The sequence below is a fragment of the Condylura cristata genome, unplaced genomic scaffold (assembly GCF_000260355.1).
Source record: "Condylura cristata isolate star-nosed mole 26May11 unplaced genomic scaffold, ConCri1.0 scaffold00008, whole genome shotgun sequence".
NCBI lineage: Eukaryota > Metazoa > Chordata > Mammalia > Eulipotyphla > Talpidae > Condylura > Condylura cristata.
Genome location: NW_004567109.1, coordinates 63561183 through 63586752, shown reverse-complemented (window position 1 = coordinate 63586752; position 25570 = coordinate 63561183). Strand labels below are relative to the sequence as shown.

General features: G+C 45.5%; 1 protein-coding gene across 1 annotated transcript in view; it reads left to right on the top strand.

Annotated features, from left to right (window-relative positions):
• The window catches only part of COL23A1 (collagen, type XXIII, alpha 1), a 305502-nt gene that overhangs the window by 118718 nt on the left and 161214 nt on the right, over positions 1–25570 (top strand). The window lies entirely within an intron of this gene.

The window sequence follows — 25570 nt, the reverse complement described above, 5'->3', positions numbered from 1 at the left end:
TGTGGATCTCCTCTGGGGCAGGCGGGGATCGAACTCATGTGGAAGTGGCTTAAGCTTCTTAGTACTGTGCTTTAACCCACTGCGCCACCAGGGAGGGCCCAGAACTTAGTCATTTCTTAACTGGAAGTTTATACCTTTTGAATCCCTTCACCATTTTCCCCACTCCCCACCTCTGGAAACCATCATCCTTTTCTCTGTTCTTGAGTTTACTGGTGGAGTAGGGGGGAATGGGATGTAATTTTCTTTGTTTTGTTTTCTAGATTCCACATAAGTGCACTATATGATACTTGTCTTTCTTAGTCTGGCTTATTAGAATTAGTACGACGCCCTCTTGGCCCATCTGTGTTGTCACAAGTGGTGGAATGTCCTTTTTCGTATCTAAGTAATATTCCACTCTGATTCCACTCTGTGTATACTGTGTAGTGTGAGGTGTACACAAATATATATGGCATATTTTGTTTACTACTCTTTTAGTGATGGACACGTGGTTGCTTTCATATTTTGGCTTTTGTAAATAAATGCTGCAGTGAGCATGGAGGTGCATTTATCTTTTTGAGATAAGCTTTTCTATTTTCTTTGGGCAGATACCCAGAAGTGGGACTGATGGGCCATAGAGTAGTCCAGTCCTGTTATTCATATTTGAGGAATCTCCACACTGTTCTCCACAGTGGCTGCAACAATCAAAAAGTGTACAAGTGTTTCCTTTTCTCCACACACTCATGTTATTTCTTGTCTTTTTGATAGTAGCCATATTTCATTGTGGGTTTGATAGAAGCAGTATCTCATTGTGGGTTTGATTTGCATTTCCCTGAAAATTAGTGATGTTGAAGGCCTCTTCATATATCTGCTGTAGACCATATATTTTCTTTGGAAAAATATCTGATTCGATCATATGCCCATTTTTAATCAGAGGGTTTTTTAGTTGTATGGATTTCTTTATGTATTTTGGGTATTAACCCCTTATCAGATAATTTAATTTGGAAATATTTTCTCCTATAGGATACATGTTGAGTAGATGAAATTGATGCCAGAATAGGATCAAGAAACAAACATTTCTATTATACAGACTGGAAGCAGAAAAAGCAGAAAGTTTCCCTTTGAGTAACCTAATTATAATATCAGCTCTGCTAAATTTATGTCTTTTGAACCTCAGACAGCTTATGTATTCTCTCTGAACTTTACTTTTCAAATCTATAAGAGGGGAGGCTATAAATGTATAACCTGGCAGGCTCAGTATCAGGGTGAAAGGAAAAAAATTAAGATCTTTGCACCCATGGACATTTATGCCATGTTTGGAATTTAAGAAATGATAGTCATTAACATCATTAGTACCTGGAAGGAAGACAGCTTCAGGAAATCTGCAGACCTGCCTGACTCAGCCTTCCTGAAACACACATTCAGTGGCCCCCTCATAATCCAGTTATCTTTAATCAGGTAAAATTTTATTAAAATACAGATTTCTTCCTTTCATCCAGAAGTTAAGAGCTCTGTAATATCTAGATCCACATCTGCAAATGGAGTGACTGGAGCAGGGCTTCTCTCTCCTTTTAGCAGAACTCTATTTCCTCTCTTGGTCACAGTCTCCATCACTCCCTATTGCATAATGCCCAGCAGCCTTGTTCACTTAAGGAATTTGTTGTACCTGATTAACAGGTTATGCAATAACTCACTCTCCTCACTTACTGAGTCCATTCCTCTTAGACTCAGTGGGCCTCTATGGCCCTTTTACCATGGACACCCTGATGACTGGTTCTGATAGGAGTTCTACCAGTCCCAAGGACATGAGAAAAAGGCCCTCAGTTGAACTCAAGCCTGAGTTCAGTTCTGGCATCATCTGCTGCCTTCTTTGATGCAAATCATTAACCCTCTCCCTTAGTCTCCCTTCACTTGAAAAATGGAGTTACTGGTAAAGCTCTAGGAGGTATGTAAAGCAAGCAAATGTTTTCACAGAAATGCAAGTACTGTTTTCTCTGCCAAGTGACCTTTTGTACACTCGTACAGGGGAACTCACTTCATGGCTCCAATTCCAGGGTTAATCTATCTATAAGGTTGCTGATATAGTGCAGTAGGACCTATGGGTTGTCTTCCCGAGCATGTGAGCAGGAGTGGCTATATAAATGGCGAGCGCAGTGTTGTCTGTTGGGTGTGCACACTTTCCCTCATGGGAAGCTCTGTTCAAGCAGTCGAAAGGTACCCTGCCCACCATAGTGGGCAGATTTTGTGATGAGCAGAGATCCAAGACAGGAACAGAGGCAAGAGGAGTGGGTCTCCTGATTGATGCCACACAGATGTTAGGTAGTGACAGAGCCAGGGTTCCTGGTGCTGCTCTTCCATGACATGGTCAACCCTTGCAGGCATGTAGGCTGTGGGTCATCACCTTGCAAAAGTCTCCTGGCATGAGGTGAGATAGCTCAGAGAGACCCAGAGGACTTGGCTGATGAGCTATGGAGAGAAGGAGGACTTGTCCAAGGGTCTGAAGCCCTGAAGCCCAGGCTAGCTGGTAGCTGTGTCCTCAACTACCCACCTTACCAAAGCCCAGCGGTGCATATACTGTGAATGCAACCCCTCATGTCCACTGTGGGTACTGTAAAATCATGGCTTAGGATCCAAGAAGGAAAACAGTTCCTACTTAAACTATCTGTCTGTAATTAATAGTAATGTGTAACACTTTTAGGTTCATAGAAAAATTGAGCAGAAGATACAGAGATTTCCCATATCCCCTGCCCCTCACATGTATGACATCCCCCATTGTCAGTATCCTCCACAATAATGGCACATTTGTTACAATTAATGAACCTACACTGACTCATTATTTTGTCACCCAGAGTCCATAATTACCTAAGAGTTGACATTAGGGTGTTAGACATTCTGTGGTATGGCTACATGTACAATGACATGTCCACATTATGTTATCCTGTCCTAAAACTCTGCCTTGTCATCCTTCTAATCCCTGATTTTTTTTTTTAAGGATTTTTATTTATTTGTGCATACAGAACTGGGTACAGGCCAGAGGCTCAGGGGAGGCGAGAGGCTTCACCATAGACAGAGTGGGGAGCAGAACAGGCAGATCAATGAAGTACACTCCGGAGGGGAACAGTGGGCGGGTCAGGAGAGGTCCGCCGCGCCATGTGGTCATCTCCAGGGGCAGGCGGGAATCGAATTCATGCGGGAATCGAACTCATGCAGAAGTGGCTTTAGCTTCTCAGTGCTATGCTTTAACCCGCTGCGCCACCAGGGAGGGCCCCTGATTTTTTTTTTACTGTCTCCATTGTTTTGCCTTTTCCAGAATGTTCCATAATTGGAATTGTATAATTTATAGCCTTATCAGACTAGCTCCTTTTACTTAGTGAGCTGTATTTAAGGTTGATTCATGTCTTTTCGTGGCTTAACAACTCACTCATTGTAGAGTAGCATTGTCTGGATGAATCACAGCTTACTTGTCCATTCATCTCCTGAAGGGCATCTTGACTGCTTCCAGGTTTGGGAGCTGCTATAAACATCTACATGCGGGTTTTTGTTGCAGACCTAACTTTTCAACTAATCTGGGTAAATACCAAGGAGGCTGCTGATCAGGTATTTAGAATGTGTTTAGTTTTTTAGAGAACAGTTAAAACTGTCCTCCAAAGTGGCTGTACCAATGAATGAGCATTCCCGTGGCTCCTTCTCCTCATGAGCACTTGCTGTTGTCTGTTGTCAGGATTTGGGTCATTCTAATAGGCATTGAATGGCATTTCATTGTTTTAATTTGCATTTCCTTGATGACAAATGATATGAAAACTCTTCATATGCTTATTTGCCATCTTTGTATCTTTAGTGGATCTCCAGTCAAGTCTTTGACCCTTTTTTTAATTGTATTATTTATTTTCTTAATTTTGAGTTTTAAGAATTCTTTGTATATTTTAGGTAACAATCCTTTATCAGATGCAAATTTTGCAGATATTTTCTGCCTTTCTCTGGCTTGTCAGACAGCCCATTTTTAAGTGGTTGATTTAGATTCTGCCTAGTTAGGAAGTGGTAGAGTCACATGATGCAAGGGGTAATATGTAAGTTGAACTACTTTTGACAGTCCCTAAGGAGATGCTACTAGGCAGGAACAGGATCTGTGCTGTTTTCTGCACTGAGCTTGATGGCAGATGCAATGAGGCCCTGTGACCATGCAATTGGGTCCAGAGCGTTATAATAGGGATCTCAGGGATGCATGAAAACAACAGCAATTAGTCATGCCTCGTGGCACAGCCATTAGAAAAAAATTTTTTAAGGATTTATTTATTTGTGCATACAGATCTGGGGTACAAACTAGAAGCTCAGGAGCGGTGAGAGGCTTCACCAGAGACAGAGTGGGGAACAGAACAGGCAGATCAACGAAGTACCCTGCTGAGGGGAGCAGCGGGTGGGTCAGGGGAGGTCTGCCACGCCATCTGGTCACCTCCGGGGCAGGCGGGAATCGAACTCATGTGAAAGCGGCTTTAGATTCTCAGTGCTGTGCTTTAACCCGCTGCGCCACCAGGGAGGGCCCCTAGAAATGGTATTTAAGATTAGGAGGCAACAAAGTTGAGGAGACAATTGGCAGTTACTGGATGATGAAGTCAGGGAGTCAAGACACAGGAAGTCACACGCACAGATGAAAGCCAGAGAAGTACACATGGATGAGTCATAGACAAGAGAGGAATTTACTAAACGCCAAGAATTCTGTTGGGATGATAGACTTGGGTGTGGATTTTTCTCCTTTCCATTTTTTTAGAGCATGGATTATATTCATATAGATCCATGTTTGTATTTATTTTTAAAAATCCCATGATTTCTAAAGTTTCTGCTGCCAATCCTAATGATGTTGAACCATGAGCTCTATAGTGGCATTGATTCAAGGACCCTCAGTTCTACCCCACAAGCCATGAAAAGAATGGCAGAGGTACCACCCTGAGCAGAACTCCAGATCCCACATGGGACCTTCCTGCGGTTGTGTTCCCAAGAATGGAAAACACCTGGGGTGCCAAGTCCCTACTCTCTGTTAGCAGTGACCACTACCCCACTGCATTCGGACACAATCTGCCAAGCTTGCCCAGTTGGCTGACATCAAAGACTTTCAAAATAAAAGCCAAGTCTAGATGGGACTGTCATCAGAGGCAGGTGCCAGCCCAAACTCTACATTAACTGAGCATCCATTGCCTGTCCGCCACGTGCTAGGTATGGAAGTACATAGCTGTAACCCCACTTGATTTTCATCCATCTCAAAAGAGACCCGTGGTATCAATATCAGCATTGCAAAAGCAGATGGGGAAACTGAGGCAAATCATAAGACTGGAAAACAGTGGCCCTTTTACACAGTGCTTTAGACTTTAAGAGTTGTTTCTCTCTCCTCTGCTTTTCTCAGTCATGCTGCCAGGTATCCATGAGAATCTCCATTCTGCAGTGGAGGAAATTGACAGCAGAAAGAATAACCTACCCCGCAGCTTATGAGTAGTAAGTGGAGGAAGAATCAAGACTTATAATTGGATTCCAGGTCTGCCCTTCCTACTCTGAGACTGCCTCCTGAGAAGGACGTCAGAGCTAGGACTCTCCGTAGTTTTCTAGACCAAGATTATTTACTGAATCCCCACTATGTGCCATTTTTACACCAGTGATCTCACTAAATTCTTGAGATGGCCTGGGGGAGTTTGAGAAGGATGATAACCTGCCTGTAATGGATATGTTGTCTACAGTGCAGAGGATAAATAACCTGCCAGCATGGCCCAGAGAGCAGTATCAGGACCAGAGCTAGAAACTGTGACTGTTAGGTGTAATTGAGTAATTGTTATTTTACAGTAAGTGGAGGGCCATCAGTCCCAACCTACACAAGATTACCAAGTGACTACAACTGCCCAGACAGTTCAGTTCTGAGAGCTGTCAGTATAGAGTGTCCTGACCCTAGTGCTACCCTCCCTCTGCTCAGCTCCAGAGAGTAGCATTAAATGTGCTGTCTCCAATAGAACATCAAATGTACACATTTTACTGGCTCTACCAGGGCAGCAGCAAAGCAAAGGATATGACCAGAATCCAGATCAAAGGGTTTTCCCCTGAAATCTCACTGCATCCTGTAGAATGAGCACGCACCCTAGATTCCTGGGTGGAGCAGGCCATGTTTTAACCCACTGCTTTCACAAGTGTTTTCTTAGTCTTTGTACTGGAGAGGACTGCAGAATTGTGTTGGCACCTAATACAGCAGAAGTTACTGTGCGTGATGAATGACTACATGGTGCATGAATGGACATAAACTTGCTTGCAAGGGAGGCTTCCTGATACAGTCTCTACCTTCCACCTCAGGCTAGGGAGTGAGCTTGAACTTCTCCAACTCCTGCGTTGCCATCCCTGGAAGAGCCCCAGTCAAGGAGTTCTGACACTTTCTTGTAACAACATTAAGAAAGTCACTTAACTCTGCAGAGTCAGTTCCCACATCTTCACATGGGCTTTTTTAGTCCTCGGCAGGAGAGGGGTTATCTGTTTGATCTGGAGGATAGGGACATACCTCTGTACACCTCCCCCAGCCTCTGCCAGTCACAGACACCTCTGCCTGGAAGGGATGGAGCCTCCTGACATTGACTTTGGACATGATTTCAAAACACAGTACCAGGTCTGCACCCTGAGGCCTCCTTCACTGAGCCTCAATTTCCTTCTGGCACAAATGAAAAATGTCTCTCCAGGTTTGCCATGCAGTGAAGAGAGGGAGTATGTCAGAGCTTGTTTGTGTTTGGGATTACATTTATATAGAAATATAGAATCATGATTTAATTCTCAGTACTGCAAGTGCAGTTCTGCACATTGTGCAATCAGTGCAGTTCTGATGACATGTTCAGGAAAATGCTCTTCTTGACATTTATTCCAACTATGTTGCTGAAGGAAAATTTGGGTTCTTCATTGGCAGTCTCCTAGCATAACATGCAAATGAAGAATCCCCATGCTCTCAGCATCTCTGTAACCATCTAGGGGACAGTGGATGATTGAGTGAGACAAAGAGGTAGTTGGGGGGGGGCGCTGACAAGCCCTAGTCCAGCCACCTCCTGGTGAGCCATATTTGGGCACAGCGTCCTCTGCCTGAACACCTAGCTGCCAGCTGCTATCCCTTCTATGCCACAGTTCCTAGAGCCAGACACTTCTCCAAGTTGGTTTTGCTCCCCGTTGCTTGGATCTCTGTTTCTGTGAGGCTTGGCTTTTTGTCTAGTTTTCAGCAGAAGCTCCAGTTGGAATGGAACTTTGGAACAAATGCAGCTGCCTGAAAGAAATGTTGGAATTCCAAGGAGCACGTAGAAGGGAGTGTAGAAAATCTTTGTACCTTGCCGTTACTGTGGTGCCAGTGGGAAGTATTCAGCATTCTCCTAGCATTGAGCGGAGGACTATAAGGGGCTCCGTGTTATGTAAACACGCCATGAGATCAACCAGGACTAGCTTTCAGAGGAGCCTGAAATGAAGCCCAGGACCTCATTTTCCTGAGGGAGGGGCAGCATCCCCAGGGATGGGGCATGTCCAGGGTCACCCAGTGAGGAGCTATCAGTGTTAAAATGAGCCCTGCTGACCCCTGTCCCACCTGTGTGCCTCCTCCCCACTGCACACTCTACCTCAGGCTGACCTGTCTCTTTTTTGTGCACAGTAAATTACACTCAGAGATTGAGATTGTCTTTGCCAGTAATTTATTTAATACAGATTCACTGCAGAAATTATAATTTATAATAATAATAAGCCAAAAGTATAGAGGATAATATTTCTTAATAAGCTAATAAAGAAATAATATAGTCTGCACTAATGCAGGGTTAACCACACTGTTGTTTCAGGCAAAGGGGAGATGAAAGAAGCAGAGTTCAAATTTAGAGGAAATCTGCCTGCTATGGGCAGAGTCAGTCTTCCAGCTAAGAGCCAGGTGCTGGCTGCCAGCCAGGGCCTTCAGTACTGGGGCATGGTGCTGGTGGGCTATGGCACTGGTGGTGGCAGGCAGGGCAGACTGCCTTCAAAGTTATTCCTCCTGAGGCCATCACACCCCCTGCAACGAGCAGATGGCCCACCTCTTCCTAAGACAACTGTGTGGTTTGACACCACTGTCAGACTGCTAGCCATGTCTGCAGTAAGTGCCCCAGATCTTCAGAGCTGTTTAGATCAATGAAGAGCAGACATTGCCAAACACACAGATTGCACGTGAAACCTCTAGGTTCTTAAAGTTTAAAAGTGACCACACCGTTGCCGTTACTGTGATGCCAGTGACATGCTGGGCCTCTACTCCAGGTGCATTTGCATAGACTCAAGAGTTCAATGAGTAGGTCCAACTTCAAAACAATTTCATCTAAACAAGTGATTTACTCATTAAAGTTCAAACCACAAACAACTGTCCAAAACAAGTGTTCAAAACATGGTTTTGAAATGCATACCTGTCCCATTAATGGAATGTCTTGGATCCTGCTGATCAGGGCATCAGGGCAGGACATGAGAGGAGTAGAACATTGTGCTAACACCTTAATTTATCATCAAGCTCAGCTCCCAACACAGGTAGAACTATCTCCATTCTGTGGATGAGGCCAGCAAAGCCGAGAGTGGGTGATTCAAGCACACAATGAGTGAGGGCAGAATCTGACTGGAAAGTCAGTCTCTTCCAGCAGAGTCCAATGACCCTTCCATGGCCTCTGGAGCAATAACTTTGAAAGCAGTCTGCCCTGCCTGCCACACACCTCCAGCATGTTTGTTCTTCTCCTGCAGAAAAACATTCTCCTTACAGAACCCACCCTTCAGGTCAACCTCTGGCTCCACAAGTGACATCATGAGTGTCGATACTGATAACGCATTTCAACAATGGCTTGGGTTACACTGTGGGAATTTTTAACACGTATAGAACCTTTTACCCCAGACTAATCTACTTATTAAGAGGAAGTGGAAAAGAGAGCAAATCATGCTTTCAGCTTCCAGTAAACAGAGAACATAGTTCTCCTCTACTGGGTTGGATTCTGTGGCCCCCTTTGGGGGAGGGGAACTATTCTGTTTTTATTTCTGCTTCCAGGGGGTTTTCCTTGGGAATGGAACTCTGTTTTGTGTTCTGAAATAAAATGAAAACAACAAAGGCCGCTACCAGGTCAGCCTTCCCCATGATGCTTCCCAACCCCAGCACTTTAGAGGTCAGTATTCCCCATTGTTTGGGGTACTCTTTGCCCTTTCAAGGCCCAAAACCCACATTCCTCCTGTGTTGTAGACAAAAGGGAAGTCACATTTCAGAATAGGGAGGAAGGAATTAGTCCCTGCTTTGCCGATCTGTACAACAGCCCTAGAGACTTGCTTCTGTTATCCCCATTTTAGAGAGCAGGATACTAGGAATATGGCAGGGTAACAGTTCTTTTGCCAGCCTTCCTCTGAAGTTATAAGCAGGGCAGAGAGAAGACTGCAACCCTCCAATACTGGGGATCAGGGCAGGAGTACACAGCAGGCACTAGAGAAAGGACACCCAGTCTGGCCTTCACTGCCTGCATGCAAATACAACTCTTCCGCTTAGAGCTTGTCATGTGGGACTGTTTCTTATCCCCACCATCATTGTTTCTTTCTTCATCTCAGAAGGGGATGACCATAATGCCAGCCTGGTAGGGTCACTTAAAGGAAGTGATTCAAGTGCCTAGCACAGAACAGATTTTTAGTAAATATTTCATTTCACTATTAATGATTTCAGCCTGACACTGAAGAGTTGGAAGCTTGCCTCAGCTCTGCTGTTTTCCCTTTGTCACGGGGCAGGGACCCAACACATGGCTGTGACCAAATTGGGCACAGCGGGCCATGCCACTCTCCTTAAAACCTGGATGAAAGTGGGCAGTGGCAGGCAATAGGGCACAACTGTGTTTCAGCTGTTCTACAAGTGTTTCCTGTGCTATGAGTCAGACATCATTCACTAAGGAGTGAATCAGTCAGGCAGGATTCCTTCTTTCTAAAGCTTACAGTCCTGCTAGAACCAAGGCTATAAGGAATCCTAAGCAAGGATTTAAAGAAAGACCCAGGCAAACAAAGGACCATGTTCAGACCTGAGGCTCATTTTCAGCTTTTCTCCCTCCAGCCTTCTATGTTCACCCTCCAAATAGATTGGGTATGGCATGAGGTTAGACTCTGCAGCATGGTTGCTCTGATGCTGAAGGACTAGCTGAAGGGCCAGCGACCCTGGATCTAAGTGAGGGCAACCTGAGGGCAGCAGGCCAGACTGGATTGCCAGCGGCAAGCAGCACTCAAACTGGGGCATGCCTGCAGACCTGGCTGAGACTCTTGGCTGAGACAGGCACACAGAGGCTGGTTCCAAGTTTCTTATTACAAAGCAGTAACTATCATAAATAAAAAGAAAAAAAATAGAAGATAACAGATTCAGGGATGAAATTTAGATAAGGGCTGTATTCAGGGCCCTCCCTGGTAGCACAACAGGTTGAAGCACAGCACTATGAAGCTAGCTGCAATGCTTCAGCAGGAGTTCGATCCCAGGCCAGGGAGGTGACCCACATGGCACAGCAGACCTCTCCTGTCTCACTCGCTGCTCCCCTCAGCCGTGTACTTCGTCAGTCTGCCTGTTCTGCTCCCCACTGTCTTTGGTGAATCCTCTCACGACCCCTGCACCTCTGGCCTGTACCCCAGTTCTTTATGCATAAATAAATACATCTTTAAAAAGAAAAAAAAAGATAATGGCTGCATTCCATGGAGGAGCTCTCAGTCTGAGTCTAAGAGGGAAAGAATTGAGGCTAGAGTAGAGACTGGACTAACTTGATAAAAATTAGGTATTTGTAATTATAATCATAACCAACCTTTACTGAGTTCCTGTTTCTCCTATTTGATTCATATGATCTCATTTAACCATTGCAACCCTAAATTAGGATATATTATTGGCCACATTTACAAACAATGAAACCAAGACACAGAGAGGTGAAGTAACTTATGCAAAGTCACACAGCAACTAAATGCAGAGCTGAGATTTGAACCCAGTGTGTACATGGATGTAGGTCCCTGCTTTTACCAGGTCCCAAAGCTATTTCCTCAGACTGATCCCAGGACTAAGAGAAGGCCTTGAGAGAAAACCCAGAACTGAAACATGAAGCTGAATAAATAATAGGCCCTGAATAAGTGTTTGTTAATTGAACTTGAAGGAAAAAAAAATGCAATTTTCTTTAGGCCAAGTCAGATGTTATTCCTGCAGCCCCGGTTCAGAATGTCCTCATTTCTGTGGGTATTTTGTGATCTTTATCCTAATGGTAGAGACAGGCCACATCTGTTCTACTAATGAACCCAGTCTCCTTGGCTTGGATGAAGGGGGGCAAACAGGGGTAGGGGCATAACTACCTATAAAAACCATCTAATCAAATGTTGGTGTTCCTGGGCATTCTTTCAAATGTCCCTTTATCGTCAAGGGTTGGATTTCCTTCTGATATAGAGCCCATGGTTTTCTGCTGTATAATGATATCTCGCTGGGGGAATGTGGGATGCCTGGGGAGGCAGTGCTGTGGTTTTCTCCCAAACAGAATCCAGAATATTGCAGGCCTGATTTCCATCTGTGGGCAGTGATTGGAAGCATGGTTCTGCTACTGGACAAAGGTCAGATTCTTAACCTGTGAAAATATTGGCAATACCCAAAAGGTAGAAGCAGCAAGAGAGGGCAGGGTTCCCTGACATTAATCTGAAGGCAATGGTGAGCAGGATCAGGTCTTGCCTGTGTGTCTACGAGCGTCTTGTGTGCTTGTATGTGGGTATATGCTTGTGTTTATATGTTGTACTAGGGCACTTAAATGTGCATGTGTTGTGTGTTTGTGCACATGTGTGCACCCAGAAGAACTGCCTTGCCCCAAATTCTAGTGAGTACAGCGTCATTTCAAGATCAGATGCTGCTGAACGGTTGTTAGGAATGTTTGTGCTGGTTCTTACCCACATAAAGTCGCTTACTTGTGGAAAATCCACTCTTCACACCTCCGCAAGGGGTGGGAGGTGAACTGAAATGAGACCAGACCTTGTGTCGGGGTCAGGATGTGATGGCCCTGGATGTCTCTGCTCTCCCCTCACCTTCTGCACCCCCCACCTAGTAATCAGCCCCCTCCTTCCAGATACCCGGCTCATCCTCAGAAACTCCCATGCCAGATTCCATTAGTTGCCTACTTTGTGGTATGCTTTTGAACCAGTTATTTAATTTCTCAGAACCCTAATTTTCTCATCTCTAAAATAGGAATGATACTAGTGTCAATGGTGAGAATTACTTGACAGTTTTAAAAATGATTATTATTTTTAAATAAAATGATAAATGGTTAATTTTACCTCATATAGACATAAATACGTCCATATCTCTTTGCCATGCTACATCAGCCTGGTTCTGGCAACAGCTCCTCCATGAGCTCTTCCCTTCCAGGTGCACATCCTCCAGCCAGAACACCAGCCCTGCCGGCAGGGCGTCCTCCCTGATCCAGGCACAGAGGGGACAGGGGCTGGTCACCAGTTGTCAGCCAACAGATGGAAGCAGCGACTCAGACCCCTGCCACCCGCTCCCAACACCTCCTGAATGAGGCCGAGACTGCTGAGGGGCTGTCTCTTTGCCCATATCTTAAATTAATTCTCTCCAGAAGGATGTTCCTTCTCCTCTCTGCATTTGGTCCCTGGCAAATAGTAGTTACTTGTTAAATAAATTTAACTAGAAAATGGGGGATCTGGACTGAGTGAAGAGAATGACATCTGGACACCTGGTGTTTCAGGGTTTTGTGATTTGGGTTTTTGTATCTGAACCTCTATCCCTGGTCTGTTGCAGCAGGACCCTGGTATGCCCACTTTGCCTGCCTGCCCTCTACTCACCCTTCAGGCCACAGATCTGACGCCCATCTCCTCCACTGGCGACTCTGCCTAGCTGACAGCTCCCTCCCAAAGTTGCCTCTGGTCCTGCCCAGCTCCCACAACTCCTCAGGGAGGCTTCTGAGCATTCCTTCTGCCAGGCTGGGTCTGAGAAACCCTGCCCATCTGCATCCTCTTGTGGGGGTGCCCTGTAGGAGTTCACATTCTAATTGTTCACCTCTCTTTCTCTACCCATCTGAGAACTCTTTGTGGGCAAGGGCTGTGGCCTCTCTCCTCAGTGTCCCAGTGCCCAGCAGGAGTCAGGTTCAGACCAGGAATCACAGCATCTGCTAATGTCCACCTCACTGCTTGCCCACGAGGTTCCCATACAGTTTGTGGAGACAGAGAAGGGCTCCGCACAGCAGTGCCCTTGTGACCCTCCTGACAGCATGTAAATGCATGCAAGAGTGAGTCCACGTGAAGTTGTCTGTGCATCACTCTGACTTTGGAGAGTTCAGCAGAATAGGAGTGTTCCCAGAGGTGCAGTCCGAGTGGAGAAGGAACTTGGCAGACAGGGCAATGTAGTACTTGAGCAGGACTGGCCCTAGAAAGAAGAAGCTCACAGAGCCTGCTGCCTGCAGCCAGAGGATGCAGGACACATGGCTGCTTTTATACATGGGGCTAGTTTGGAGCCATGTGAACTCAACATGGTGCGCTCGCTGTCCGCAGCCCACCCACGCAGCAGCTCCTCACTCACCCAGCAAGGCAGGCCTTCCCCACATACTATGTAACCAATTTCATGAGGACTCCAGTTAGGAAGTAGAGTCTATATCAGTATTAATCAGGTGTCAGGGTCATTGACTGAATTTTATCTCCTCCTTGGGAGGGCCAGATACTGAACCAACTAGCTTGCTAGGGGACAGGAAACTAGCATTCACCTCATCCTGGCTGCTCACCAAGTAACAGAGGCACTGGCCCCTCGACAACCTGTGCTGGCCTTTTCTGGGAGCAGAGAGACAAGCATCCGAGCTGCATTCTGGCTTTGCCCACACACAGTCAGCACCTGGCAGGCCTGGTGGTCTTGCTTTCCCTTCCAGCAGAGCAGTGGGCTCTACCTGCTTTAACTGGGCTTGGGGGAGAAAGGGGTGTCTGAGAAGTGGACCCAGAAAATTCTGCTTTCCTGGCTGTCTTTCCCACAGAGACATTTACCTGCCTTTTTGAGGAGGTAGGAAGTAGGAAAAGAAATTGTTCTAAGACTATTTGTGGTTAATGCCAGAGTCTAGGTACACTGCTGGCCCAAGCTAGGTGGTGGTGGTGTAGAGCCCAGTTCTTGCCCCCAGAGAACTCACAATGGGTAAAGGCTCTAAAAATGAAGTCTAGTAAAAAATTAATTAATAAGTCTATGAGTAGGTAAAGTACTATATGGTAATATGAGTTCTACAATACAGATGAAGTTAACAAAGACCCAACAGTTAAAGGAGGCCCAGGGAAAATAAAGGTTTATAGAATGCTAAAATAAAACCATTGCATGTGTGATGTGTGGAGTTAACATTGGAATTTTTTTTTTTACTGAGAATTAAAGAAATGTATGTTTGTTTATATGAAAAAAATTTTAACAGTAGAGAAAAATATAAAATGAAATCTAGGTTTCCTATCCCTCCTGCCTCTAGACTTTTCCCCAGAAATAACCACAGTGAATATGCCATTGTCTCAGAAGTAGGAGTAGGCCTCTGCTTTTGCTGTGTTACAAGTCTGGTGCAAAGCAGTTATTCTCTAAAAGGGCCCTGCCCTTTTAGACTCCCCCTTTCTGACCCTTTGGCTAGAGAGAGCCAACTGTCTTTGGGACATTTTGTCTTCCTTGGTGTTTCTGAGTTGCCATCTTCTTCAGTGCCCAATTTAGGCAACGTGATGTGTGCGTGGGTGCTCGCCACACTGTCATCTCTCCCACTCCAAAGTCCCAGGCAGCCTGGTGTACTCACGCCTTTTAGCATCTTCCACGTGAGTATATATAACATTCAAGGCCCTCATCTGCCTGAGCAAGAGTGGGAATGTGTGTCTACTCTGCCTTTCTGCCAGACTTACCGGAACTTTAACATGTTTTAAATTTCTAGTCAGGCTAGTTGTCACTCATGACTTTTCCTCTTCAGAATCATCAAAGCTGTTTTAGGTGTTTCCTCTAGGTGAAATCTTATGTTATATTTTAAGTTCCAAAGTAAAGGTGTATATAGGTTGTTGGTATCTCATCGACTTTATAGATGAAGAAGAATGATGAGCACCTTTTGAAAGCTGAGCATTCGTCTTCCTCTCCCACAGCAAGCGTGCTGTCTAGTGTTTGCCTTCTCCCTGCCTCTTAGTAAAGCTGTTTTACGTTTTATTCCTATAGACTCTCTGGTTTCTTGTTCATTTAATCTTGTGCTTTATTATATTTTTTTGTTGCTATGACAAATGAATCAGTTTTCCACTATGCCTTCTAACTGGACATTATTAACCTATGGGGATGCCATAAATTTTCACATATGAAATTTTCCTCCATCAGCTTTGATATCTTTTCATTATTTCTAGTGATCTTGAGCTTGTTTTCACAGATGTGCAGAATATATTGTATGTAAACAGTTAAGTTTTCCAAATTCCCTTTGACACTGGTTTTCCTTCCTTTCTTGTTCCTTTCTTGTGGCTTCCAGAAACCTTTCAGCATTTGAGTCCTTTGCATCCTCATCTTTCTCTTATGGGAATGCTTTTGTTGTTTCCACATGAGGTGTGACAGCATGTTAGACTGTGCTTAGTGATATTTATTTTTAATGATGCAGGGGAGAAGAGCCACCATCCTTTGTCACAATTTAACCAATCAGGCATGAAAAACAAATCTTTTTTTTTTTTTAAGCATTATTTAAACACACACAAAACTTTGCCATCTGGAGACTTTAAAACAAACAACTGTTAGGTCAGAAATAAAATACAAAAATTGAGTCACTGTATGTTTTAGAGAACAATCTAAACAAAAGCTGAACTGTGTTCATTAGAAGTCTTGGAACATATAACAGCTTAAGCGAAAGGGAGAATTCTTGACTCATAAAACAAGCAGCAGAACCATCAAGGAGTGGTGGCCTCAGCAGGGCTGTGTTGTGGTCCATCCTCCATCATTTTCCAAAGTAAATGCAGAACTTGCCACATAGTAGCCCAGAGAGGCCTCCATGATCCAGGGCTGCTTGCAGGAGGCAAAGACTCTAAGGGGTGTGGGGGGACCACTGCTAATGTGCTATAGCAAAAAAGCCAGGGTTTGTGAATGATTTCCTTTTCTTTAATAAATTAAAACAAAATCAAGGTTAGCAGTTCATACTGACCTCATTCTTATATTGGTGTTCTGTTTTCTTTTCCCAAGTACTAAGTACGAATTACAGTGGGTGTCTCGGGGCAGGGGAGAGGGTCATGCTAGGGGCCTCCCCTCCTCAGTATGGTGTGAGCATCTGCATCACTGAGGGATGGAGGAAAGAAGGGATCTGGTTGTCAGTGGTCTCTGTGGGCCTTGCAGGGCCACTGGTGGTCCAGCAGCGCAGTTTCACTATGGGATGACTGTGTGCAGTGGGAATTTGGGGTCACAGGAGCCAATGGAGCTCAGTGCTTTTGCAAATGTCTTTTTGCCTGGCATGTCCTTCTTCTCCCTCACAAACTCCTCTGCTGAAGACAGAGCTCATAAGTCTCTTCTTCCATTCACTGTGCCCGGCAGAGCCGACTCATTCCTTCTGATACCACCACATACCTGGTAACTGCCTGTCCTCATTGACCACATCTGTTTTTCTTCTGGGCTTTGGTCTTCATTGTTAAATTGAATTGATACAGGGCAGCAAGGGGCACTAAAACTGGCCAAGAACACTGCCCAAATAGCTTACTGGTCACCATCTGTGTTCTCTTGTATACACAATTGCAAGACTACTCAGGTTCAGAGAACAACAATAATGGGATTTATTTAACAAACCAAGGGAAAGCAGAGTTACTAAGGCAAAAAATGGCCATTTAACTCACTCAAACTTGTGCCCAGTGTTTTTATTTATTTTTTAAAAGATTCGTTTTTATTATTTATGAATAGAAGAACAGGTGTAGACCTGTGGTACAAGGTGGGTAATAAGATTCACCAGAGACAGAGTGGGAAGCCAAACAGGCAGGTGTACTGAAATACACTGCTGAGGGAAGCATTGGGTGAGACAGGAGAGGTCTGCTGTGCTATGTGGGTCACCTCCCTGGCTGGGGATTTAACTCATGCTGCAGTGGCTGGTGATAGCTTGATAGCTCTGAGACTTTAAGCCCTGCACCATCAGGGAGGCCCACTGTGTGTCCAGTGTTTTAAAGTCCTAAACATAAATTCTGCCAAGATGGTATCCTCCTGTCTCTGAGGACAACAGAGCTAAGGCAGCTAGGCTATAGGCTGGGATCCAACTCTTGCAGACAACAGGAGATGTTCCCAGGATGCCCCAGCACAGAACCACACAAGCCACACTCAAAACAGCAGCTGCAGCAGCTGAACTGACAAACAACCAACCCACATTTATGCTGCTCAGCCAGGTGCCCAGCTTTCAGTCTTCACCTTCCCTTCCAGGCTGTAACAGCAGCAAAGCAGGGGACCGTTTCAGTCACTTGGCTACTTGCAAAGCCTTCGAACTTTCTATCTCTGAGGTTGGCGGTTGGAAGCCTTCCTCTCCACGTCCTTCGGAGGCCCACACCAGCCATCTGGAAGATTGGCATGTTGGGGGCAGAAATCACTGACCCTGGAACTGAAATCCCTAAAAGCTGAATCCTGAACACTGAATGCTGGGGACAGATTCTGCTGTCCTTAATGCCTCTTATCAGAGTTTCCACCCCCACGGATACTTTGTTCACATTTCACTTGGTGCGATACTTTGTTCACATTTCACCTGGCTTGCTCCATCCTCAGCTCCATCCTCACCAGCACCCTCCTCCAGGCACCACCTGTAACAGTATTTGGCTTCAGCCTAAGGTTACAGAAAGACTGATTGAACAGTGATGTTGGTTGTTGTGATCAAGAATGTGACTAAGGTGCCAATACCTAGTGGTATGGTAGCTGATGGTCATGGTAGCTGATGGCCATGGAATCTGATGGGGGTTCTGAGGTGGTGCTCCGTGAATGACTGTCTTGCAGTTCTGATTTCACTGCCTGAACGGAGACATGGCAAGCAGAGGGCCATGGAGAGATGGGGTGCATATACCCTGATCTGAGCCTATTTTATTTACCTTTTTGTTTCTAGGAATCTCACCAATGACAAGGAAAGATTCCTAGAAATTCCCTTTAGAAATCTGTCTTTTCAAAACTGCTTTTCAGAAGTTGGACAAGTCTGTGGTTTTGAGGCCTCCTCAGAGGTGGCCTCCCACATCTGTCACTTTCTGGGTTGCCCCAGCAGGCTGGAAGGTGCCATCAGATTCATGTTTTGTTTTGTTTTGATTTTCACAAAAACATTTGTTCTTTATTTTCCTTGGCCTCATACTGTCTTTCTTGGAAAATGTTGCAGATGTCAGGCAAAGTTAGCATGCAGAGAACTACTTCCAATAGCTGTGCACTTGGGAGCCGTCCCCACCAGGACCTAACGGGGCCACTCAGGCTGCTTCAGACGTGGGACCTAGGATAGGTATGGTGTTGGAAAGCAGTATTTTGCGCAATGAACCCCATGTGTCATAGAAAGGCTCGGAGATGCCCCCAGGCTGCCGGACCTGTGACTGTCATTGGCTGAGTGAACACGATTTATAAAATGGGAAGAAAACCCCTGACTTCAGGGGGTATTGCCACAATTGAGACAGTGCCTCACTCCTCAAGAGGAGTGAGGAGAAGAAGCATTCTTAGCATCTGCACTTATGGGAGGGAAGTACAAAACTGATGGATCAAAGCATGGGTTCAAGTCTGGCCCAGCCATTGCTATCTGAATGACTCTGGCAGGTTCTTTCTCCTCTCAGAGTCTAACTCTTCTCTTCAATGAATTGGGGAATAACACAAGAATCAAGTGAGGTAATACTTAGAAAGTGTGAGGATCACATCAGCACACAGTAATATTAATAGTCAACAACCATTAATTGAACCAAGTTTGACTTACAGTAATATTAATGGTCAAACAAGTTTGACTTACAGTTTTCTGGCTTTATAATGGTGTAGAAGCAGTGCACATTCCATGGAGACTTTACTTCAAGTTTTGAATTAAGCTTTTTGGTTTTCACCTTTAGTACCATGTTTGATAAATTACATGAGCTATGCAGCATTTTATTATATAATAGACTTTGTGTTAGGTGACTTTGCCCAACATATAGGACAATGTAAGATTTAAGGTGGGCCAGACTAAGCTAAGATGTTCAGTAGGATTGATGCATTTAATGCATTTTCAACTTAGAATATTTTCAACTTCCAATGGATTTGTTGGGACATAACCCCATATTAAGTCAAGGAAGATCTGTAGTTTTTTATGTGTCTGATTTACAGCTCAGTAAGTTATGGTTTCATTCATTCACTCACCCCCTAGTTACGTATTACTACTATTACAACCCTATTACATAGATCTGGCAATTAATGTGTATTCTAATGGGTGTCAAAGAAGCAAAGGTGACTGACAGTACTGTTAGCAATGGTGCGAAGCACCGAGAGGTCACACACACCACTAGCAGGAATGCAAAAAGATGCAGCCACTTTGGAAATAGTCTGGCAATGCCTTGCAAAGTGAGCATCCCACACAAAGCCACCCTAACATAATGAGGCAACAGAGGGAACACTGCCACAAGCAAAACGTGCATCCCCCAATCACAATCAGAAATGAGGAATTTTATTGGCTCTAAGTCTTGAAAGTAGAGATAAAAATAAACTCACTTTTATAATCTTATATTTCACAACATCTAAGTTGTCATTATAACTTGGCAAGAATTTTTTTTAAAGATTTATTTATTTATGCATACAGAACTGGGATACAGGCCAGAGGTGCAGGGGGTGAGAAGATTCACCAGAGACAGAGTGGGGAACAGAACAGGCAGATTGATGAAGTACACTGCTGAGGGGAGCAGCGGGCGGGTCAGGAGAAGTCTGCTGTGCCCTGTGGGTCACCTCCCTGGCCAGGGATCAAACTTGTGCTGCAAGTAGCTTCATCGTTCTGTGCTTTAACCCGTTGCACCACCAGGGAGGGCCCATGGCAAGAATTTTTTAATGAAGGAAGAATGATTTTTCCTTTTTCGTTTTTTATGTTTGCTTGAATTTTGCCAGTAATGTTATGTACAAGTACATAGGTTTGTGATTTCTCTTGCTGTGGATTTGCCTCTTATTTACTGTTTCACATAAACTCCTCAAACATCAAGTGCATCTGCAATGCACAAGGGCCATGGGCCAATCCAGGGAAGGCAGAAACAGGCCAAGTGGCTAGGTCGCCTGACGGGAGCCTGATTTTATACAGGGTCTTCTTGATCATTACAATTCTGTATTTTGTGTTGTGATGACTAAGGCATTGGAAGGTCACATGAAGATTTCCCACCATTGATGGTGCCCCAAAATGTTTTTCTCCTGGCATGTAAGCCTTAGGTCCTTAACTCCTTTGCAGTCTCAGTTCTCTAAGGCCCTTCAGTGAGACCTTCAAGGTGAAGTCCATGCTCCTTGTGCAGCCCATCACCCCATTAGCTGCCCTGCCTGCCCACTCCTATTTCTTTCTTATTATTTCTTTTTATTTAAGATTTATTTAAGATAAAAAAGATTTATTTACTTATACATACAAAAGCTGGGGTGCAGGCCAGAGGTGCAGGGGGGTGGTTCAGGCCAGAGGATTCATCAAAGACAGAATGGGGAGCAGAACAGGCAGATGAACTGACCTACACTGCTGAGGCAAGCATTGAGCAAAACAGGAGAGGTCTGCTGTGCCATGTGGGTCAGCTCCCTGGCTGGAGATAGACTCATGCTGCAGTGACTCCGGATGGCTTCACAGTGCTGAGACTTAACCCCTTGCACCACCAGGGAGGGCCCTCTTTCTTATAATTTCTTAATATTTTTTAATATAACATTGTATTATAACATTGTAAGTTCCAGGTTCTCAGCACTGAGAATCAACGCGAGTAGCTGCTACAGTAAGATCACCACTAAGAGCCAGAATCTGCCCTTCTCCTTACCATTGTGGGTCCCACTGTACCCACTTCCCTCCCCGCTTCTTTCCGAGAACCACGAATTGGTCTTACGGCCCAAAAGTTTATTTTTGTTTTACTTAATTCATCTGTTTGTTTTGTCCATATACTATGTAAGTGAAACCATATAGTAAGATTCAGTCCTGTTTCTTGCTGTGTTTTCCTCCTAGGCCCATGCTGGGTCACTTTTGGGGGGCTTCCCCCATGCCTGCTTCCTCTCTGGATTGCTCTCTGCCCCTTAAATTCCTCTCAATCACTTTTTTCTTTCCAGACCCGACCCAAAGCTCTCTTCCTCCATGAAGTCCTCTTGTCCACCCCAGCAGGCCTGAGTCCTTTCTGAGCCCTGCAGCCTGGCCGCCTTAGCATCGGTCTCCTTCACCAGACTCCTTGTCTATCCCTGGAACCAAATTCAGTGTTTTTCCAAACAGAAAAACAGTCACATTTATGTCCAGGGAAAGTTGTAGCGCTTGAACCTTAAAACTCCACCAAGCTCCCGGCTGGGTAGAGAGAGCAGTGCGGTACCCCCAGGAGAGCTAACACAACACAGGCTGCAGGAAGCACTCCTGGACATTTTTCTCTAGTAGGTCTGAAGAGGGATGCAGGAGCCTGTGTCCTAACAGACCACCCAGCTCATGGCCAGCCTGGAAATGACCCACCCTGGGGAGTGGGATGCCTCCGAGGACACCATCACTGGTGAGGGCTCCATTTGATCCTGTATTGCTGTAGCAAGTAGCCCCAAAATTGGTAGCTTTAAACGACACAAAGTACTGGTGTTTTGGTTCTAGAGATCAGAGGTCCCAGATAGGGCTAACATCAAGGTGTCAGGAGGGCCAGTTCCTTCTGGAGCATCTAAGGAGAAGCCGTCCTGTTTCCAGCTTCCTGGAAAGAGCCACCTGCATTCCTGATGGCCCCATCCTCCAGTCTCTGCCCTGTCATCCCTTCACCTCCTTCCTTCTGACCTCCTGCCTCCTTCCCCTCAGGCGAAGGGTAGATTTGGGCTCTTCCTAGTGACCTTATTTGACACTGGGTCTCCCTGGATCACCTGCACCTTCACCTTATCTCAGTATCCGTATTTTAATCACATCCGCCAAGTCCTGTTTACCATATTAGTTTACCAGGGTCACAAACTTCATGGCTTAAAACACAGAAGAAATTTTCTCTCTGTTTTTGAGACCAGAAGTCCAAGATCCAGGGATTGGCAGGACCATGCTCCCTCCAAGGCTGGAAGGAAGAATACTTCTCTTGCCTCTTGCTAGCTGTGGGTGGTGGCCACTCACCCTGGCATTCTTCAGCTTGCAGCTAAGTCACTCAGGGTCTGCTCCACCTTCCTCTGTGTGTCTGTGTGCCTCACCCTGCTCTGGGAACATGCCCTTTCATATTGGCTTGTAAGCTCACCCTGGCCCAGCATGACCTCATCTTTGCCAGTTACTCCTGCAAAGACCCAGTTACCAATAAGGTCACTTTTTAAAGTTCCGAGTGGACATGAATTTTGCAGTGATACTGTAACCTAGTACATCATACGTGATAACATATTACCTAGTACAAGGGACTGTGACATGGATGTCTTTTTTGGAGGTGTCATTGATCCACCTACCACGTTAATCCTCTAAACAATTAGATGAGGCAGGTACAGTTCCCTCCACTTCACAGGCAGGAAACCAAGGTCCAGAGAGGGCACCTCACTTGTCTGAAGTCACACAGCTGGTCAGGAGCAGAGCTTGGACTTGAACTGAGGTCTTCAAACACTGAGACCTGAGCCCCTGTACAGCTGTGTTCCTCAGTGCTCAGTTTAAGAGCTTGACATGGCTCTAAATCCCTCCTCACCAAGGGGCCCTGAGTAGGCCCCTGTGATCCCTTCCTGCTGTCCCCCCTAGATCTTAGCTCAGCACAAAGCTCATGTCCTGTGACTACACCAAAAGGTATAGAGGGCAAGAGTGGCACCAGTGCCCAAAGGCAGACTGGAGTGAGGGAAGAAACATTTGTCAAGTCCTCCTTTATTTCATTAAATTCTTATTTAATTCCTATAAACAATCCTGAAGTATCATTATTATTAGCCCATTTTACAGATGAGGAAACTGAAGTGCAGAGACTGACCCACCTGGGCTTCTTGCTTTACAAATGGCCAAGTCTGGACTAGAACTCCAGTCTGTTGGGCTCCAAACCTGGGCCCCTTGATGGTCCTCCCAGACTGGTCACGTGCAGCTCTTCCTGCCCCCGCCCTGGGATGTTTGCACAGCCTGACACAGGGCAGGATGGACATCAACTCCCAGGCAAGCTGTGATACAGCAAGCCTCCACCTGTGCGACAGGTGGCCCTTGATGACACATCTTTGACATTTGCTCAGTGGACAGCAGAGAAGTCCCAGATGCTCAGCTGTCCTGCTTCTTTGAAGTCCATGCCAAGCAGCACTGAGTGGGAGCGCAGAGTGTTGGCCAAGGAGGGGAGAGAGCCTCTCAGGGACACTGAAGCTGGATGGAAAGAGCTGGGAGCCCAGCACAGCTCAGCTGATTCCCTTGTCCTTGCCCACGGCTAAGGGGCTGTAATTCCAACCCTGCTGCCATCCACTGTGGAACCGTGGACGTCACTCCATCTATCCGGTCTCAGCTGCCCCATTTGTCACCTGAGACGGTAAAGCTGCCAATATTCCCTCCCCCTGGCAAGATAGGCTGAGGCCTTGGAGCTGCTGAAGTTTGAGAAACAGTTCTGCTTTCTTCCTGTTTCTCCAGAGATGTGATCCAAATACCACTTTGAAGCCAGAACACCAGGATTTCTGAAATGAACTAACTCACTGGACTGAAATAGTTACCAGCCCTGTAGTTTGACTGGTGAGAGATCTTTGGGAAGTAACCTGGGGAAGGTAGCTGGACGAGGTTGGCCCTACCTGCTGCCCCTCAGCCGCTTGCGCTGGGTGCCCATCTGTGCCAGCCCGGGCAAAGTAGCCCAGGTGAGGCCTGCATGGGGCCAGCCCTCAGGAAGTCCCAGGCCTTCAGAGCAGATCTTGACCGTGCACTCTGTTGGGGTCAGAATTCCTTTTTAACCATTCTTACCTCTGCTTCCCCCACAAGCACCCTCCTGGCTCACTCTGCTAGGTCTTTCACTCCAAATGTTGATATCTGCAGCCGCACTGTGTTCCCACTGCCTTGTGACAAAGAGTTAAGTGCTACCCTTGGGTCCTCCCATCCTTGGCACCCTGGAGACGGCACAGTCACCCTTGAACAACTAAGGGTTGGACACCAACCTCCAGCACACTCAAGAATCTGAGAATAATTTGAGTCCTGAGGAAAACTCAACCCACAGTAGTCAGCTGTTGACCTGGGAGTCTTAACAAAAACACAGCAGTAGATTAGCATGCGGTTTCTGTTACCTGTACACATGCTGTGTTCTCACAATAAAGTCAGCTAGAGAAAGAGATGTTATTTAAAAATTATAAAGTGAAACTGCATTTACAGTACTGTAAATTTACTGTACTGGATTTAAGTTTACAATGTCTGTTCACAAGAAAATCTGCACCTAAATGGACCCGTGCAGCTGAAATCCATGTTCAAACACTAGCTGTCATTGAGAATGAGGCAGTCTTGATGGTTATCAGCTCGTTCCCTGTGTGCTGGTGGCACTGAGCCCACATCCTCTCCTGGTGACCAGGATATCTTGAGCCAAACGTTTCATGCACATTCAAGAAATCATGCGGCGATGCAATGGGTTAGGACGCATCTGGGTTAGGATGCATCACTGCAAGCTAACTGCAGCGGCTTCAGTGCAAGTTCGATCCCCACCCCGGAGGTGATCCACATGGTGCAGCAGATCTCTCCTGACCTGCCCACTGCTGCTCCCCTCAGCAGTGTACTTTGTTGATCTGCCTGTTCTGCTCCCCACTCTGTCTCTGGTGAAGCCTCTCACCACCCCTGCACCTCTGGCTTGTACCCCAGTTCTGTATGCATAAATATATAATTTTTTTAAAGAAGTCATCTAACCAATAAATCAACACTTGAGGTGCTTTCTGTCACTTGCCCTCTGTGAGTCCCCTTGTCCTCTCTGAACCTGTTTCTTCCACAGAACAGACGCCTCAGCAGGTGACTCCCCACGTTGCAGTGTGATACTGTCTACATGCACACATTCTGGAAAACATGCTGTTCAATATGAGTAGCTTTCATAATTGCAGCATTTGCTTGGATTCTCACAAGTGTTTTCTGATGCCCAGACACCTTTGGCACACATTTGTTTTCCAATTGAAGTAACATTGGTCTATAACATCATATAGATTTCAGGTGTAAAGACTTACATTTGAACATCTTCAGATACTACATTATCCTTCCTGACAAAAGCCTAATTTCTATCCTTCACCATGCAATTAACCCTTTTATCCCAATTTACCTCCCTACTTTGCTCCTTCCCTTCCTTTTTAGTAAACCACTATTTTGTTCTTATAGTTTGAGGGTTTGGTTTTACTTGTTTGCTGTGTTTCTTTATTTACTATACGTGAGTGGAATCATACAATACTTGGATTTCTTCACCTGATTTATTTCACTTAGCATAATACCCTCTATGGTCCATCCATGTTGTTGCAGATGGCAATATTTCATCTACTTTATAGCTGAGTAGTATTCCATTGTGTGTATAGATATATCTTCTTTATCCGTTCAGTCATTGA